The sequence below is a fragment of the Cnephaeus nilssonii genome (genome assembly GCF_951640355.1).
Source record: "Cnephaeus nilssonii genome assembly, chromosome: 11".
Classification (NCBI taxonomy): domain Eukaryota; kingdom Metazoa; phylum Chordata; class Mammalia; order Chiroptera; family Vespertilionidae; genus Cnephaeus; species Cnephaeus nilssonii.
The window spans coordinates 36,982,024-36,997,980 of NC_137082.1; the positions used below are offsets into that span (position 1 = coordinate 36,982,024).

At 51.2% G+C, this 15,957-nt stretch overlaps 1 protein-coding gene across 11 annotated transcripts in view; it reads left to right on the forward strand.

The window, feature by feature from the left end:
* Positions 1-15,957, forward strand: part of EPB41L1 (erythrocyte membrane protein band 4.1 like 1) — a 155,557-nt gene that overhangs the window by 83,286 nt on the left and 56,314 nt on the right. Inside the window, exon 1 of one of the 11 annotated variants that reach the window (XM_079783533.1) lies at positions 3,747-3,985. The exons of the other annotated variants lie outside the window; for them this stretch is intronic. The gene's annotated coding sequence lies outside the window, so the exon portion shown is untranslated. Of the gene's footprint in view, positions 1-3,746; positions 3,986-15,957 lie in introns of those variants that run through there. 11 annotated transcript variants of the gene reach the window in all.

Here is a 15,957-nt window from a genome sequence, read left to right on the forward strand (position 1 = left end):
CAGTTTGCAAGCACCACATTTCAAGTGCTCAGTAACCACTTGTTATCAGTGGCTGCCATCGTGGGCAGCACCGTTCTAGAGTCAGGGAGAAGAGCTCAGGGTTTGGCATCAGGTACACATGGCCTGCCATTGATTGGCGGGGTGAACTTTGGGTTGTCATTAAACCCTCTGTTACTTCACCTGTGAAAGGAGTCCATAATTCCGATGCTGGAGAATTGTTGTAAGGATTAAACAAATGACTGTCTGGTGCCAGTCAGTACTCAGGAAATGATGGTGCTTCATCTTACAGGAGCCTCTGGTTTGCAGGCCATGCTCCCCAACTGGACTGATTGTGAATTCAAGGGTGGACGCTACCCAAAATCTCTCCCCTTCCTCAGTGCCCGTGTTCAGTGTGAACGTCACTACTTGCTGAATGAAAGATTAAATCCTTGGGCTAGGAGTGCTTGCCTCCCACCCTGCCCACCCAGGAATCAAGGGGCCCCTGGTGACTGGAAGTCAAAGACCACTCACTGACTATTTGGGGTGACCATGGCAGAGGCCACTGACAACATGGGGTGACCTTGGCAAGTCTCTCATTCCAAAGATAAAAGGGGTGGTGGTGGTGGAAGAGGCATTGCATAAAATGTTTGGTTTAGTCTCTGCTCCAAGAGTAGCCTTGGGGGGCTGTGGCTCACATTATGTGCTTTGCCTTTCCAGCCAATGGACTGAATCATTTTTATCCTTTTTCTGACTTTCCTCTATCCTGACACTTTTGTACCATCAAGAATTTCTCCTACATTCTAGGCAGACCAGAGAGGGATGAGGGATCCTGCCATCATTTGCTGACCTCCCCATCACAGCAGCCTCTTGACAGAAGTAGAGCAGGAAGAATTTCTCCCATTTTATAGGTGAGAAAACTGAGTCTCAGAGAGGTCAAATAATCTGCCCAAGTAACACAGAAAGAAATGATAGAGCCAGGGCTGGAAGCAGAATTCAGAACTGAAAGAACCGAAGAGACCCTCTTCATTAGGAGAGGTGAGGGTTCCTCTTCCTTCTTGCATTTGTCCATGGTGGCTTTCATGAGATAGGGCCCTGGGTTGGGTCCTGTTTCCGTGCCTCAGTTTCCCTGCCTGTGGAATGAAAGCAGCCAAGTAACCGGGGTAATGATTTTAACTGATGCTCATATGGTCGTGTGTTCTTCGGAGAGTGCCCCCAGCTCCCTCCCTCTCCCCAACCAGATTTCTCTAGAAAAAGTTATTGTAGGGTTAAGTGGAAAGTAGCTGGTCCAAGAAAGCCCGCGTTTCAGTGCGGTGTAACCTTGGACAAGTCACTCACCACTCTGGGCCTCAGCCTGCCCATTTATAAAATGAGGGGTGATGGATCTCATAAGATGTGAAGATTGCCATGAACGTACTTTACATACTAGAAAGTGCTAGAGAAATGTTAGTCAATAATAATAATAATAAGAGTAATAATAAAGAAACAGAAATAATGATAATAGAAGCAACCTAATTTTTCTGTGTGGTCCCTCTATCCTGAAGTAAAATGGGCTCTTTGGGTATTAATCCAGAATGATGTCTGGGAACGTCCTGCCTTGGTCTTTGGAATGTAGCCTGGATTTGTCTGGGAAAGTGAGAGGCTCTATCCAGCTGAGGAGGGTGGGAAAGTGGCCCTGCCCCAGGGGAGGAGGGGGAGGGCTCCCGCTGGGGGAAGGAAGGGAAGGGGGTGGGTCCAAGGAAGGAGAATTGATGGAGGAGGAACCAAGGGCTTTGGCCATGCAGCTCTGTCCTGCCCACAGGAGCCCAGAGTTGGGAATGCCAGCAAGCAGAGGAAGCTGAGTCAATGTGGAATAAAAATTCTTGAAGGCAGGCAGTCAGGAATCTCTGAGCAAATGTGCATATGAAACAAATTCATCTGGTGAGTTTTCTGATCCTTTCACTCATTCATATGAATAAATGTGGAGTGAACTGAAATGTAGAGTGAATAGAGCACCCACAGTGGCAACGTGGCTTGCCCAAGGTCACGCCCCTGAGGGCTGGGGGAGTTCCTGGGAAGAACTGAATTTGAGAGTCTGGGGCGTGAAAAGTCCAAAGCACAGGAGGAAATCTGTGAGGAAGTTTGCCCAGCAGGACTCTGGTGTTTCTGTGAATTGGCCCTGGGCTGACTTTGCCATCTTCCTGTCTCCTGTCTGGAGGGAGGGCTTGTTCTCTGGGACTGGGGAGGAGCTGGCTTCCTTCTGCTCTGCCCACTCCTGAGCCTAGTGGGCAGCAGGGAGAGTGAGGGGACCGGAAACCGTGTCTTGGGAACATCTGGAGGAGTGCATTGTGTTTAAGTTGGAGAAAAGAAGGCTTGGTTCATGGGTGGGGAGAAGGGACACAGTTACCACCTTGGGTTCTCTGAGGGGTGCTGAGGAGAGGGCCTAGCCTCGTTTTGTGGAGGCCTTAGTGTTGGCACTAGGACCTAGGGTGGAATGTCACCATGATGGAGCACCACCTTGGGAGGGAGGCGTGAGGGGAGGAATTACCTGCCTGGAGCATGGAAGTAGAGATGGATTCTGGTGAGGGTGACACTGAGGGAACTGCAGCATGGAGGACAGAAGGCTCAGCTCGCATTTCCCCAGCGCTGGACTTCTGTGGTTTCCTGGTGGTGGATTCTTTGGTGCCTAGAACTATAGCTGGCACTAATAGGTACTCAGGAATTATTTGAAGAATTGAAAGAATAAATGTATATGCCAGGGGGTGGGGGTGGTTAGGGAGTAGGGGTCATGTGGCTACAAATGTGGACAAATGGGCAGAAACTTCTGGAGATCATGCTGTGGGTTACGTACCATCTTCTCCAGGCCTTCCTGCAGTGAACTGGGGTTCCTAGGGATTGGTACGTTCAACCCTTTCTTTCATTGTCTGCAAATTGAGGAGAGCAACTTGCCCAAAGGTATTGCTCCAGTCAGTGGCCCAGCTGGTCTGGAACCCAGGCCCTCTGCCTCCCAGGGTCCTCTGCTGTTTGAGGTTCGGGCCTGTTGATTGACTGAAGTGGGGGTGCAGTGGCTGGGAGTTAGTGCTGCTGGAGGGGAGGAACAGGGCTTCACTTGGTTTTGAGCCATGACCTTGGTGCCCCAGGCCCCTTGGCCCCTACCACCTGCCTGGAGCCTGTGTGCACACCCAGCATGAGCTCACACACGTCTGTACCTGGGCCCAGTCCCCCCTTACGGTCATTGTCACTGGAGCACATATGGACAAATGCACACGTACACACACTCAGACACACAGGATCCCAGGAGACGTTTGCACATACCTCCTCCCTCCTAGGGGAGGAGCCCCGAGTCCCAGGGAGATGGCCCTGCTGTGCTGCCTGGGAGGAGAGGGTATCTGGCTAGGTGGGCTGAGATGCCCACTGAGACTGAGTCACCCCCTCTGAGTCAGGGGTCCTCCCTCCTCCCTCTGCCTTCCCCCTCCCCTCCCCTTCCTCTCTCCCCGCGGAGCCCCTAAGAGGGCTTGGCCCAGCTAGGAGGGCTGAGGCTGGCCTGGGCCGGTGTGGGGACAGCGGAGACCCAAGCGTTGGCTTCTGATGCAAGGTCCCGCAGTGGTCCGACTGCCTCTCTGGCAGCCGCGGGAGAAGGTGGTCTGGGAGCCTGAGCGATAGAAAGGGAGAGGGAGAGGGAGACGGGCGAGAGGAGGCGGAGGCCGGGGCAGGGCGGCCCGAGGGAGCAGGCAGGCGCGCAGCGGCGCTCCTGGGCTGGGCTCGGAGGCCGGGCGGGGGCGGGGGTGGCCGCGCGCGTTGGGCGCCAGGCCCGGGGCTGTGGGCACAGTGCCCAGCCCCCGGCGCACGCCGAGCCGCCGCCACCGCTGCTGCAGTCGGCATCCATCAGCGGGCGGGGGTGTCACGGAACAGGCTGCTCCGCAGAGCCCGCCGCGGCTCCCGCGCCGCCCCGCCCCAAGGCCTGCCACCCGCGGGAGCCGAGAGGGCGCTCCGCACCCAGCCTGCCCGAGATGGGGACTCCCAGGCTCAGGTAGGCGCTCGGGGGAGATCAGGTAGAAGGGGGCTGGGGGTGGCTCGGCACTTGTAGGCCCAGACTCCACTGTTGGGGGCGGACTGGGGGCGAGACTGAGAGGAGCTGAGTTTTCAGGCTGTTGGCCCCCTGGCCGGTGTGGGGTGGTCCTTGCTGTTCCTCCCTGCCTCCCAGCTCTGCAGCCTCCCCAAGGCCTGGAGAGGGAGGCGGGGAGGTGGTGAGCTGGTGCTTGCTGTAGGGATAGGAGGTGGCTGCGCCCCCACCCGCCACCCCCACCTACACCCCACTCTGTTTTCAAGACCACTTCCGCCCCCTCTGTGGAGGTCGAGGGCGCTGGAGCTCTCTCCAGCCGCTTCCGATGCTGCATGGCTGTCTGGGCTTGGCTGGAGGCTGGGATGCCAGGGAGCTCCTGCCCTTGCCCTTACGCCCTGGGGACAGACATTTCCCCACTCCAGGCTCACTCCCCATCCCACCCCTCTTCCAAGTCCCCCAAAGCTTGGGGGTGGGCCTTAGCCCCAGGACCTCTGCGGTTCTGGCTTGGTATTGTTTTGGCAGCTGTTGCCCCACTGATTAGAGGGAGAGGACTTGCTGGTCCCAGTTGTGTCTGGCACCTTTACACTTGGGGGCTGTCCAGGGGTTCAAGAGGCTCGGGTCTTGAGGATAGACCGGGGGTGGGGGTGATGGGGGTGGATGACTACATCCACTGGGGTACTTACTGGAAGCTGAGGGCACTGCCTGGCAGAGCTGTGGCCCAGGGTGATCCATGCGGACCGTGAGGGGCTAGACAAGGACTAGGAAGGAGTTCTGAGGATGCAGTCGCCCTCCGCTGCCGGCCACGGTCCTTGCTTTCACCCTGGAGCTCGGAGGATGCATTGGTGGGAGAGAAACACGACCCTGTGTTCCTGCCTTCACTTCTGGATCCGCACAGCATCTCCTCTGCACCCAAAGGTGGGGATACAAGAGGGCTGGAGTTAGGACCTCTGTGGGGCCATGTGGGGTCCTGCTGCTCCATCTCCCCCGCCCCACCTCCATTGGGAGTCTTCCAGACTCAGCTGCAGTCGGGCCAGGTTGAAAGCTGGGGGCTGTGATTGTGCCCTCAGGAGCTCCTGGCAGACTCAGTGCCGCCTGTCCTGGGCAAGGGTGTGGAGGACGGAGGCTGTGTGCCGCCTGTCCACCCATTCCTCCAGATGGAGCCTGCGGCAGGGGCAGCCGGTGCCAGCCTCCTCTCTGAGCCACCGGGGCCCAGGAGGCTCTGCCAGCTCCGTACAGGGATGGAGCTGGCTTCTGCTGGCCAGCCTGAGGTCATGCTGCCCAGTGACCCCATGGGCAATGTTTGTGGTGTGCAGAGTACGGTCCCTGGAGGGGCACCTGAAGGCAGTCCTGGAGGAGGTCAGTGCAAGGGGCATTTTTCCTGTTAAAACCCTTCCTGGGTCACATGGCAGTTCCCTGGGCCCAGCCCTGTAAGCTTCATGGGGGTTTGCTCCCACAGAACAGTGTTGGTCCTGTAGGCCTCACTTGGTAAGTATTGCAAGGTTGAATGAGGCCTCGAGAGGAAGAGTGACTTGTCCAAGGTCATATAGCAACTGAGTGGGAAAGCCAGCACTGATGCACCACCAGGTCTTCTATCCCTTGGTTTGGGGTTCTTGCAGCCCAAATGCCTGCTTCCCTGTTGATGTGGCTGTCCCATACCCAGGACATACCCAGGCTGGGCCTGTGGGTGGGGCCTTACATTGACCTCCCCCAGACCAGCCCTTGCCCACAAAATGTGAGGAAGAGAGGCCAGGCTGCCTCACAGATAATGGGCAAGGGCTGAGGCAATGGGTAGCTGGCTGCACCGGGCTCTCTTGGGAATGAATGTACAGGGCTGAGAGGACCCTGGGTGCCCAGAGGTGTTCTGGGCCTGAGCCTCTGGGGGCAGGGGAGGGATCTCAGGCGGGAAGTGGGTCTGTGTTAGCTTCAGCATGGACATCACTGTGGGCCTCTCTGGGCTTGTGTGTCCCCATTATTAAAAGGGGATAATGTGTGTCTGGAATAATGGCTATAAAACCAGAGTGAAGGCATTTATTGAGCATTTACTGTGTACCATACAGTGTAATGAGTGTTTTGCATCATCTCACAGCAACCTTGTCAGGTAGATGCTATTATTACCCACTTTTTACAGGTGGAAAACTGAGGTTCAGAGAGGTTGTGTCACTTGCTTGAGGTTACACAGCTAGAAAGGGTGGGGTCGTGTGAGTCCAGAGCCCCTCTCTCTACCGTGATATCACACTTGGGGCTGTATCTGGAATACCAGGTGGGTGTCCAGCAGAGCCAGACGACTGATGTGCCCGGGTTGGTCCAGGTGCAGAGGTCTGTGTGTTGGGTCTGTGAGTCAGGGGTGGTTCTGTGGCCTGAGTGCTCCGGGAGTCCTGACGGGTAGGGGCACAGAGGTACCGGCTGGAGGCCTGAGAGAGGGGTGGGCCTTGGCCTTTGCTTCCTGGCGAGGATCTCCTAGAAGTAGGGATGTGCTGGACTTCCTGCTGCCATTGGCCATCAGGGAAGACCTGCTGGCCCTGCCACTCGCCCCCTGCCACATTTGGTCGGGCTCCAATGACCGGGAAACAGAAAGGTGGAAATGCAGGGCATCAGCTAGTACTATGTAGGGGAGGCCATGTAGGGAGGGGACCTGAGCCTGGGCGGATGGCTTGGGAGTGAGCAGGCTGGTACCATGTCCTTTGTGAGTGGGAGGCTTGTGAAGACTAGTAGCAGCCAGCATTTGTTGAGCACTTATTACATGCCAGGTACTGGTTGAAGGGCTTACCTGTGTAACTCATACAAGCTTCACAAAACCCTGTGAGATAGGAATTCTTCATTTCACATTTTACAGATTGAGGGAACTGAGGCTTAGAAAGGGGAAGACAGGGGCTCAAGGTCACACAGTTGGGTCTCAGGGAAGCCAGGATCCAAATCCAGACAGTGTGGGTCAGAGCCATGTTCCTGAAGGGCCTTATGGTCTAATCGGGAGGCACAGACAGGACACAGGAAAGGGAAGGGGTGAGTTATGGCATATGCTAAGCAGGGATTTCTATTTTGGTGATCAGAGAAGGCTTCTGGGCACCAAAGACCAAGTGGAATTTTGATCGTTTGCGGGGAGGGCATCCATTCTCCCAAGTCAGAGGGGAAGGAAATTGGGATGCCTTTGAAGAAGAGCAGATGTCTGGTGTGCGTGGAGCAGATGGTGCAGGGGGCTGGGGGTGCTGGGAGGTGACTCAGAAAGTCAGCTTGTGTTTGGGTCTTTTGGCAAAGCTCTGGAATCCACCAGATCTAGTCAAAGCTCCGCTGTGTGCTCGCCACGTGGCCCTGGCCACATCACCTAGCTGGTCTGCGCCTCAGTTTCCTCATCTGTAAAATGTGGATAAACACACCTGTCTCATCGAGCCCATGTTTGGTGGTGGTTCTGTAGAGGACCTAGTACAGTGTTGGCGCATCACAGGGGCTCAGTAAACATCACTTCTCTCCGCCCTCCGCCTCTCTTAAATGTCAGGCTGAGGTGTTTCCCCTTGACAGGGAGCCTGGAGGCTTTGGGAATCTTTGCAGGTGTTTGGTCTGCATAAGCATGTATTGGGGCATGACAGGTCTGTGCTTGGGAAGGTCCCTTTGGCAACTGTAAGAACCACAAGGAGGGTGTGGACTGTGGTTTTGCAGGAAAGAACTAACCCTGTGGTCTCGGAGGGCTGGTGTGGGAAGAAGGTTGAAACCACAGCAAGATGTCTGTCCCCTCAGGTGGTGTGCGGCTCAGCTGCTTGGGGGAAGGGGAGGTTTGGGGTAGGGGAGGCCACCAGTACCATGACTTCTGCTTGAGGCTCGTGAGTTTAAGATGAAGAACTTGTCTTCCTTCAGTCATTCCGAGGTTTTGCAGCATCTTCTTTGTGTATCCGCCTTTTCCCCCCCTTTGAATAATTTTCTTTGGATGAATCCCCATCAGAGCTCCCTCTATAATAGAAGCAAATTGGGACTAAGTGCCTGACAATAGGAAGATGATTGAGAACGTTTTGGAACATCCAGTGGATCAAATAATACGCAGCCACGAACAGCCACAGAAATACTTACCTTGCAGCATATGGAGCTGTGCCCTGAAGCTCCTTTGCATCATCCTTTATTCATTTCATTTCACAGGTGACAGAGGTGGGAGAGGGGTTAGATCCTTCCCGTTCAGGAAGAGATCCAGGCTAGGCTCTAATCTCTCTGAGGGCAGGGATCATATTTTACTCATTGTTGTATCCTCAGCATGTAGCTCCATGATTTGGTGAAAGAATTGTCTGAGTGAATGAAGCAGGTGGGAAGTGACTTGTCCAAAGTAATGGAAATGTTAGACCCAGGACCCAAGTCTCCTCATCCTTACTTGCCACATTCTTCTCACTCACCATTCAGTATCTGAGAGGGGAGCAGGGTGCAGAGGTTCCCAGCAAGGACTTAGGATGCACACAGACCTGGGCTCAAGTCTAGTTTGTGTCCTTACTAGTGGTGAGATGTTGGCAAAACAATTCATCTTTTAAAAAAATAATATATTTTTATTGATTTCAGAGGGGAAAAGAGAGGGAGAGAGAGACAACATCAATGATCAGAGAGAATCATTGATCGGCTGCCTCCTGCACACCCCGCACTGGCGATCGAGCCCATAACCCAGGCATATGCGTGGAACTGGGAATTGAACTGTGACCTCCTGATTCATAGGTTGACACTCAACCACTGAGCCACACCGGCTGGGCCAATTCATCTTTTTAAGCCTCAGTTTCTCCATTTGTAATATGGATATTCCAAGTACTACCTCATTTAGGATTATCATCAAGACTAAATGATTTAAGGCATATAAAGCTCCTAGTATGGTAACTAGCACATCGTATAACACCCATAAATGTTAGCTGTGATGATATAATAATGTGGAAATATTTCTGATACAATTAATGTTAAATTAAAAAAAAAACCACTACAATTATGAGCACTTAAAGTGGAGTAAAATTAGGTATGCCCATAGATAGATGATACTTACAGGCACAAATGGAGTTAGAGCAGGTACTATGGGAAGTAAATAAGACTGACCAAAATAAATATTTTTAAATACTATATTTATTTTTTCTTAGTTTTAATTACAAAAGAAATATGTGAAAAATCCTAATAATTCAGAAGTGTATTCTGTCCTTGGCTCCCCAACCAAAATCCTTTTTTCTAGAAGTAGCCAATAACAGGATATTTCCTATGCCTACATAAGCATACACACCAGAATGGGACCATAAATTGCATTATTGTTTTACAACTTGCATCTTTTTCATTTAATGATGTCCTGACATCTTTCCATGTCTCTATATATAAAATCTATCTCAAAAATATTCACGATAGGTATGTGCTACTTTTGTAATTAATGGAATGGGTAAATCCTCATTAACTTGGACATTTAAAGTTGCTTCCAATTTTACTGTATTCTAAATAAAGCTGACAATGAATTTTTATAGTGTTTAAACAAAGGAAGTCAAATGAGAGAAAGAGTCATAGACTGTGAGGGGTGCCCGGAGGGTCTGCTGCTTCTCCCTTCTCCTTTCCCTCATCTCCTCCCTTCTCGGCAGAGACTGAGGGGGCAAGGACATGGAGGGCCAGGGTGTGGGAGGGGCCCTGTCTCTGTCACCCTCAAAGGGTGGGGATGTCCAAGGCAAACCCCTCTTTCACTCGCCCAGTATGGCGCTCACCTATGAAATTTTCAGATTCTCTTGAGACATTATAAGTGGCTGCCTGGACCCTGCTGCTGCTTATACCCCCAGTGTCCTTTGGGCTAGTTTTTTTTATCTTCTCTGGACCTCACTGTGTTCATCTGAATGGTCGAGACAGGCTTACTGATGGGACCCATCGCTGCTCTACTGCAAACATGGTGCCAGCGTGAGCTCCTGGTGCAGTCTCTCGTTTAATTCTCACTAAATGCCTCTGAGGTGTGGAAGGTGTTACCCTCAGTTTAAATGCTCAAATTGGCTCTCAGAGAGGTTAAGCAACTTGGCCCAAGGTCCCCAAGCCAGTGGAAAAGGGTTCAAACTGGTCCGAAGCCCGTGTTCGTAACTGCTGTTCTGTGCTTCCCCTCACCATTGCTGATCAGTGAGGTCCATGTGAAATGATTATTCTAAAAGGATCCTTTAAATTGTCAAGCGCCTTGCATGTGGGAGGGGTTGATACTGCTGTTATTATTTCTATATCCAGAGCAACAGTAGCTTTGGTTACATGGTTGACAGCAAGTTGGAGGTAGCAGGATTGAGGGGAAAGAGCATGGGACCATGAGCCGCCCACCTGGGTCCTAGTCCTGGCTCTATCCGATCTGACTAGCTGTGTGACCTTGGCCAGCCAGGCTGGCCTGACGAGTAAGCCCACCTACCCTGTTTGGCCCTTGTGCAGCTCCAATGAGACAAAGCCTGGAAGAGAACCAGCTCATAGCCCGGCTCTCAGAGGATGCCAGTTACAGGACGGTCTCTATCTGCCTCTGCAGTCAGTGTGGCCCAAGAGGGAGGCATTTCTCCTTTCTGATGCTGTTACTCTGCAGTTCTGGGCATGTCACATGGTCCCTGGCCCACAACTGCACATCAGTTTGTGGCTCCGTGGTGGCACATGAAACTTTTGGGCAGGAAGCCAGTGCTAACCCGTGGCAGCCTCTTCACATTGCTTGGCTTTATTTAATGTGGTGCCCATGGGTACCACAAGCCTCTGACAAATTGCCATCTCTCCTTTGTCTCTTGGGAGCTAAGCAGCAGTAAGAACCACTGTGGCCCAGCTCCCATTTCAGCCCCTCTGCATCCTTCAGGAGCTCCCAAGACTGGCTGGGAGGGTGGTACAGAGCCCCAGAGGCAGCTCTCTCACCCTGCACCCCTCCTCCCTCCTAGCAGGCAGTCATTTCATTCACATCCACCCGGAGATTGTCACTCCAGGAAGTGAATGTTCCGTCCTGGGGAAATCCCAATGGAAGAGCATCATCTCCAGAGAGAAAGAACAAGTCTTAACAGCCTCTCTCTCTCCCCCCGCCCCGCCCCTCTCTCTTTCTCTTGTTTTTCTTTTAATTCTTTTCTGACTCCAAAAGTAATACATGTTCATAGGAAAATTTTAAAACACAGAGAACCCCCTAAAAAGAAAAATTAATTCAGTAATTCCTCCTCCAAGGGAATGCTCTTCTTAACATTTCAGTCTTTAGACTTAATACTGAGATGAGAATATCTAACATTTCTTGAGCACTAAGTGGGTTTTGGCATGTGCCAAGTGCTTTACAGGCATGATCTGATTCGGTTTCCACAGCACACCTGTGAGGTAGGCCAGATTGTCATTAGGATTGTACAGATGAAGGTACAGGCACAGAGAGGCAAAGGGACTTGGCTGAGATCTCCTTGTTCCCCATTTTATCCTTAACCAGTAGATTATATTGCTTCTTCCCTGGTTCTCTTTCCCTCCCTCTCTACTTTCTGTTATATTTAGTGTTAGGAGGTATATCTGTCAGATTTTGAGGGAAAATAGAATTCCATTTTGGTATACACATCAGGTGCTTCAACTGCGTTAATTGGTAGCAAAGGTGTGGGCAGGGTTAAGGGAACCCACAGGGGTACCTTCAAACTAACAGTTACAGAAGCTGTTACAGTGACAGAAGCTGCTAGCTCCCCTTGGCCTGAAGGAGCAGAGAGAGGGGGCCGTGTTCACAGAAGTCAGTGATGGTTGGGCCTGTGCAAGGAACTGTCACAGAGGGGCTCAGCCACTACCAGAACCACGGGGTGGGAAATTGGGAAGCTGTACCCCGACCTCTCTCTCCTTCACCCTCTGACCTCCTGCTAGCACCTCCCATTGGCCAACCAGAAGTCTGTAGGCGAGGGAGCTCAGACAGTCCTAGAGGTCAGCCTCCTGCTTCTTGGAGTGGGGCATGGCTCTAGGGCTGCAAACGGAGACTGATGGCCCAGGAAGCATGGTTCTAGGGGATGGAGGAGATATGTCCCTGGACTTCCCAGAAGAATGAACAGTTATCTCGTAACTGTGATTATCGAAACAGCATTCAAAACAGAGGAATTACACTTCCTGCCTCGCATTCTCTTGGTGTTTTGTGTCTCCCACACCCGGTCCATTTCTCCCTCTCTTTACCCTCCTTCCTACCATTAGTTTCTGCCTGGCTCAGAATTCCCAAAAATGCCTGGGCAAATGTTAGTGTCTGTGATTTAGAAGAGACAGCCTTACTGGCTGGGGAGTAATTGTTCACCACCGTGGACACAGGTGGCTGTATGTGCCCCAATGTTGTTCCACTGTGATGCATATGCATGCATATGTCCTGGTACACATATTGTAAACGTCTGTAACATGCTCTCCCTGTACTTAGCTTTAGCTTTCGTATCTCAAAGTGCTTTTCTTCTCTGTAACCTCCTTTATCTGCATGGCCCTTCCCTGCAGTGGGAGGACAGGGGCTCTCATCCCTGTCTGACAGATGAGGAAACATGCTCAGAAAGGGGAAGTGACTGGCCCAAGGCCTCTCAGATGGGAAGTGGCAGGACTGAAACAAAACTTCCCTTTCAATCCTGGGAGTTTTTCCATAGCCACCCTCACCCCTGGCAGAAATTAGTACAGGACAGAAACCCCTCTGCCGCTGCTGAAATGCCATGTGGTGAGGTGGACTCGGGAGTAGAGAGACTTGGCTCAGCCTCATGACCTTGGGCAAATTGGTCCGCCTCTCTGGGCCTGGGTGTCCTCATCAGGAAAGGAAGGATGATAATATCAGGAGTTTGGATGGAAAAGTCAGGTACTTAAGAGCTGATACATCATCAGGACAGGCTGGCTGGCTGGTACCCAGAAAGACTCCCAAGGTGAATGCAACCCCCATCTCTGGTCCTCAGTTGAGAAGACTTAAAACTTGTCTTGTTGGTATTCCATCCACCCATTACCCCTGTGTTTGCCCATTTGTCCATCTACCCATCCATCTGACACTAGACCCCTGGGTTTATATTCTGGCACTGCCATTCACTAGCTGTAGATCTTGGGCAAGTTACTTAACTGCTCAGTTTCTTCTTTTGTAAAATGGAGATAATGAGAGCATCTAGTATAGGTTCTTATAAAAATTAAGTGACAGAAGCTGCTACCTCCCCTTGGCCTGAAGGAGCAGAGAGAGGGAGCCGTGTTCACAGAATTCAGTGATGGTTGGGCCATTGATGTAAAGTGCTTAGATCAGTGCCTGGCAAATAGCAAACTATAGATATGTTAGCTTTGTTGTTGTTGTTTATCGAAAACAGCACTAAGCCCCGGAGGTAATGGTAAATGAGATTAATAAAGTTTTGTCTTTATGGAGTTTATATTCCAGAGGAGGAATAGAAACAAATAAGTAAACCAATCAATAAATATAAGTTTTGTTTGTAATAGTTACCATGGGAAAAAAATCCAGCATGCTTGCTAAATGGGGACAGAGTTTCTGCTTGGGGTGATGAAAAATTTTGGAAATAGATAGTGGTGATTATTGTACAACATTGTGAACGTAATTAAAACCCGCGTTATACTTAAAAATGGTTAAAGTGGCAAAAAGAACAAAAAACAAAAACAAAATGTCAGCATGCTGTAACCAAAAAAACTAGGGGGAGGGATCCACTTTAGACAGAGTGGTCAAGGGGTACATAGACAGAGATCTGAAGGGTAAGAGCTGCCATGGCCAAGATACAGGGGACAAACCCACTGTCTGTACCATTTAAGGGCAAACCCCACAGCAGAGGCAAGCTTGGTGTGGTTGAAGAGCAGATGGAAAGCCAGTATGGCAGGCTCACAGTGATGGTATGGGCAGCAGTGGAAACTGATGCAGGGGCCATATGTAGCCTTGATAAAGCGTTTGTGTTTTCCTTTGATGGGAAGTCATTGGAGGTTTTAAAGAGGGCATCCAATTGGAGTTTTGAAAAGGTCCTTTTGGCTCCTCTGTGGAGAATAAGCCCTAGGAAGGCCCAGTGGCCACAGGGAGTCCATGGGGGAGGCTGGGGAAGCCATGCAGGATGAGTTAGAGTAGCTTGCACCTGAGCAGTGGCTGTGGGAATAAAGAAAAAGAACAAATCCAAGTTCTTGGACTCAGGGATGCTGACTCATGCTAACCCAGGTTGGAGGGCCTGATGTATAAATCTGTCGATTCATTTTAATGAGTGCCACAACAGCAGGCCAAGTGGATATTGCCTCGGCTGGGCCACCCAGATGGAAAGCCACAGTGTGGGAAGGCTGCTTAGTGCCCCTAGAGGAGGAGCCAGCAGGTGGTTGCAATGTTGAAGAGCATTAGATGCTAACAGCCTGCAAGGCTGGCCCCAGACCCACCAAGTGAACATCCTGGGCCTCACCAGGCTCCACTCCTCCAGACAGGGCTGGTGTAGGCACCGTCAGCATTTACTTCTCTGGCTGACTCCCCTCCCCCCTTTGCTAATCCCATGCATATTGGATTTCATATTTAGGGTCATCAGTCAGGCCTTGCTGGCCTCTGTCTCTTAGAATGTCTTTCTGCATCCATTCTGGGTGGACACTTCTGAACACCTGGTTCTCAGACCACTCCCTACTGTGGCTTCCCATTACTGCTTGTAATTATAGACCATCTCAGGGTCGTTTTATTGGGTGCAAACTGTGCTAAGCGCTCTCTCGGTGTTATTTTCCTGAATCTCCATCACCACCCTGAGAGGGAAGGAGGCATATCTCTGACTTTTAGACAAAGCCACCTAGCCTCAGAGAAGTGAAGTCACTTGCTTACTTTGGGTCTAGGTCTGGCCCTGCCCTCTGCCCCGTGAAGGGTCACTGAGATGACTGTGAAGTCCCTGACCCTGGCCTGGCATGGCCTGAAGCAGCATGTAGTGATGGGAGCCTTGCCCCTCCCAGTAGCCAGACGTCTGACTCCTGCAAGGCCGCCTGCACCACCCCCAGCTCCTTCACTTCTCCCGACTCCACCTGTTCCTCCTGCCAGGCTGCTTGAAGCTCACATTTATAGGCTTCTTGTTCTGAGGAGTCAGGATGTCAAGGCCACCTGTCTGTTTCCTGCACAGCACTACCTGTTCCCATCTCTGGGCATTTGCTCACATGGCGATTCAGCCAAAACGCCCTCCCTGCCATCTCCTGTCTACATTCTCCCTTTTCTCAAAACCCGACTCCTCCTCACCCTCCATTCCCTACCCTATAAGCCCTTCTTTGAGAACTCTAGGCCATGTCCCCTATCACCAAATCTCCAGAATCTTCTGGGGGCTGAAACATACACTAGCAAATCTAAGTCACATGCCTGGTGTTTAACCGTTGCCTAGGTGAGCATCCTCCTCCCTTGGAGCAGTGAGCGCCGTAGGAACCAGCACATGCTTCCCCGGGGTCCCCTGTGGTGCCCGGCCAGCCTGGCTGCCAGTGGGCTCCATCAGCCTGTGCTGGCCTGGGCCTGTGTAGAACTGTGCCCACGTGACTGGCTGTAGCAGAAGCCACAGCCAGGTTCTTGGCTCGTTTTCCGTGGCCTGGTGAGAGAACCATGCCATTATCCCTGGACTTGTAAAATGAAGAAGGATCTTATCATAGGTTTTATTTTTAATTTTAATATTATTATTTTTTAAATTAGTAAATTCTTTTTAAAGTTTGAGCATACTTTATGTCCTTCTCATTTTGTCATACCAAGCCATGTGCTTTGAAAAAATTTATTTTTTAACCTCTAATGCTTTTATTTTATTTTTAAGACTTTTAATTATTTTCTTAAAATATGTTTTTCTTGATTTCAGAGAGAGGAAGGGAGAGGGAAAGAGAGATAGAAACATCAATAATGAGAGAGAATCATTGATTGGCTGCCTCCTGCATGCCCCCTACTGGGGATCAAGTTCACAACCCCTGTATGTCCCCTGACTGGGAATCCAACCATGACCTCCTGGTTCATAGGTCGATGCTCAACCATTTAGCCACACTGGCTAGGCAGCCTCTAATGCTTTTAAATCAAGAAATCTCCAAGTATAGTAGAGAAA